The sequence below is a fragment of the Gobio gobio genome, assembly GCF_949357685.1.
Source record: "Gobio gobio genome assembly, chromosome: 10".
NCBI classification, from domain to species: Eukaryota; Metazoa; Chordata; class Actinopteri; order Cypriniformes; family Gobionidae; genus Gobio; species Gobio gobio.
Window position 1 is genome coordinate 47027443 of NC_137116.1, and position 3980 is coordinate 47031422.

A 3980-nucleotide genomic window follows, 5' to 3' on the forward strand; every position below is an offset into this window, starting at 1 on the left:
CTTGTGCAGGTCTACAATTTTATCCCTGATGTCCTTACACAGCTCTCTGGTCTTGGCCATTGTGGAGAGGTTGGAGTCTGTTTGATTGATTGTGTGGACAGGTGTCTTTTATACAGGTAACGAGTTCAAACAGGTGTAGTTAATACATGTAATGAGTGGAGAACAGGAGGGCTTCTTAAAGAAAAACTAACAGGTCTGTGAGAGCAGGATTTCTTGCTGGTTGGTAGGTGATCAAATACGTATATGTCATGCAATAAAATGCAAATTAATTATTTAAAAATCATACAATGTGATTTTCTTGATTTTTGTTTTAGATTCCGTCTCTCACAGTTGAAGTGCACCTATGATAAAAAATTACTTCTACATGCTTTGTAAGTAGGAACACCTGCGAAATCGGCAGTGTATCAAATACTTGTTCTCCCCACAGTATCTATCTATATTTCAAACTCTGCTCATCATATTTTGTGCATTTGTGTCACAACCCCCAGTGACTGTGCATAAAGTGGAAGGAAGCTACACTTGAATTGAGTTCTGTGCTGTCAGTCACTGCAACCACAAATGAACTTCTCATGAAAATTGAAAGCAAAATGCACAGTGGTCCTTTCCAAAGTCAGATAAAAAAGTGCCTCTGTTGACTGGCCAATGCCTCACCACCACAAGGCTTTTAGACATATTGTATCACCCCTTCTGTGCAAAGAGGGTTCTTAAGTGGCACTCCACCTAGCAGCTGCTCACACACGCTCTTGTAACACTCATAAATTACAACCTAGAAATGTGTTATATTGCCCACACAAAATCCATGATGCTTTGGCTGTATAAAGCAATGGGTGTTTTATTCAGTATTCTACATTCACTTTTAAACATCAAGAAAGACAGACTGGCCGCTTCATTTATATTACAATTATTAGCATTTATTGAATTAAAAAACAGTGTTTTAAAATAACCTCGGGGTCTTTCTGTATGTATGTATGTATGTATGTATGTATCTTTCTGTCTGTCTGTCTATGTGTGAGTATGTATGTATGTATCTGTCTGTGTAACGGAACAACGAAGCAGGATACAATTGCAAGTAAAAAAGGTCTTTATTAGACAGAAGATCGCAGGCAAAACCCAGAAGGCAGTAGGATCCGGGAGCGATGAGGTGGCAGATGGCCCTTGGTAGCACATGGACGCTGAGGACAACCCAGTCTGGTGAAGATGGTGACAGTGGAACTCCGGGAAAGCACACGGACACACAGGAACAGGCAACGCAGGAACACAACGGGCACAGGCGGGAGAAACCCACGAAACATCCAACAATGCTCTGACAAAGACAAAGAGAATACAGAGGGACTAAATAGGGTGCGCTAATGATCTGCAGCTGGTGCATTGAATTTATGAACCGTGACAGTACCCCTCCCCCTAGGAGCGCCTCCTGACACTGCCAGGAGAACCTACCTGTTGATTGTAATCATCAATAAGGGAGTGGTCCAGAATGTCCCTAGCAGGAACCCAACTTCTCTCCTCTGGACCGTAACCTTCCCAGTCCACCAGATACTGGACTCCGCGCCCCCTCCGTCTCGAGTCCAGAATACGATTAACCCAATATGTAGGTTCCCCATCTACGAGCCACGGCGGTGGGGGAACCAAGACGGGCGGCTTAAGGTGAGGATTAAAAACAGCCTTTAATTTGGAAACATGAAAGGCGGGGTGAATTCTCCTGTACGCTGGAGGAAGTTTGAGGCGGACTATCACCGGACCAATGATCTTGATGACAGTGAACGGGCCGATAAATTTGGGAGCAAGTTTATTAGATACGGAGCGGAGCGGAATGTTCTTGGTAGAACGCCCCACTTTTTGACCCACAACGTATACGGGAGGCCGGTGGCGATCGGCTTTAGCCTTGGTGCGCGCCCCCACCTGGAACAGAGTCTCATGGGCTCTGGTCCATGTGCGGCGGCACCTCTGGATGAAGGCGTGAGCGGAGGGGACCACGACTTCGAAATCCAGACTCTGAAAAATTGGTGGCTGGTACCCTAGACTACACTCAAAAGAGGAGAGGCCCATGGATGACACTGGTAACGTTTTATGCGCGTACTCTACCATAGAAAGTTGTTGGCTCCAGAATGAAGGGTTCTTGGAGACCAAACATCGCAACACTCTCTCCAGATCTTGATTGGCTCGCTCGGTTTGACCATTGCTCTGGTGATGGTAAACGGAAGACAGACTGACTGTCGCCCCTAGTAATTTACAAAACTCTCGCCAGAATTTGGACACAAATTGGGAACCTCTGTCGGAGACCACGTCCATCGGGAGGCCATGTAACCGAAAGAAGTGGTCTATAACAGACACCGCTGTCTCCTTGGCTGAAGGTAATTTGGGCAAGGGAATGAAATGTGCTGCCTTCGAGAACCGGTCCACTACGGTTAAAACAACCGTCATGCCATTAGAGGGCGGTGATAAAATCTAGCGCTATGTGGGACCAGGGTCTCGAAGGAACAGCCAGCGGATGGAGTAACCCATTAGGAGGTCGGTTAGACGTCTTGCCAATGGCACAAATCGAGCAAGCCAAGAGAAAACTGCGAATGTCGCGAGCCATATGTGGCCACCAGAATCGTTGCTTTATTAAACTGCTGGTGCGATTTACTCCTGGATGGCAAGCGATGTTGTAACAGTGACCCAATTGAATGATTTCGGACCTTAACTTCTCCGGTACAAACAATCGGCTGGGTGGGCAACCGGGCGGAGGAGTTACCTCTTCTAAGGCCAGCTTGACCTTCGATTCGACCTCCCATGTGAGTGTAGAGATAACTATTTTCTCTGGCAAAATGCGCTCGGGAGTAATCGGGCGTTCGGAAGGATCAAAAATGCGAGATAAAGAATCGGGTTTGATGTTTTTGGACCCAGGGTGGTACGAGAGGGAAAAATCAAAACGTCCGAAAAAAAGTGCCCACCGAGCCTGCCTGGAGTTAAGTCTTTTAGCAGATCTAATATATTCAAGGTTCTTATGATCTTATGATCATGCTATAAAAGGTACCCCCGACCCTTCTAACCAATGACGCTACTCCTCCAAAGCCAACTTGACTGCCAACAATTCTGTTACCAATGTCATAGTTACGTTCGGCAGGTGTCAAACGGTGGGACAAAAACTTGCAAGGATGCATCTTATCATCTGAAGCAGAGCGTTGGGGACCTCTGACGCGTCAACCTCTACCACGAACTGACATGCTGGATCAGGGGCGACTAAGATGGGAGCCATAACGAAGCGGCTTTTGAGGTTGGCGAATACAGCCTCAGCTGTATCGACCACCTGAACGTCATTCTGGGAGAGGTCAAGGCAGTCAGAGGTGTGGCTAGTTCGCTGAAATTGCGAATAAACCGCCGATAGAAGTTGGCAAATCCCAGAAACCTCTGTAGGGCCTTATGGGAATCTGGACTTGGCCAATCTACCACAGCCTTAACCCTGTCAGGATCCATACGCACTTGACAAAAAGCCCATTCTCTAGCAACCTCTGAAGCACTCGTCTGACGTGTTGAATATGTTCCTGGAGAGACAAAGAAAAAGTCAATGTCATCCAGGTAAACATATATGAACTGGTCCACCATGTCTCTCAACACATCATTGACGAGTGCTTGGAAAACCGCTGGAGAGTTGGATAGCCCGAACGGCATAACCAAGTATTCAAAATGCCCTCTGGGGGTATTAAACGCGGTTTTCCATTCATCCCCCTACCTGATGCAAACCAAATGATAAGCGTTACGTAATCCAATTTTGTGAAAACAGATGCTCCCTGCAACCTCTCAAAGGCTGAAGACATCAACGGTAAAGGATAGGCATTCTTGACCGTGATGTTATTCAGCCCTCGGTAATCAATGCAAGGTTGCAGAGAACCATCCTTCTTCCCCACAAAAAAGAACCCCGCCCCTGCTGGAGAAGAGGAAGGACGAATGAATTTGGAAGCTAGAGAATCAGAAATATATTTCTCCATGACCTCCCTCTC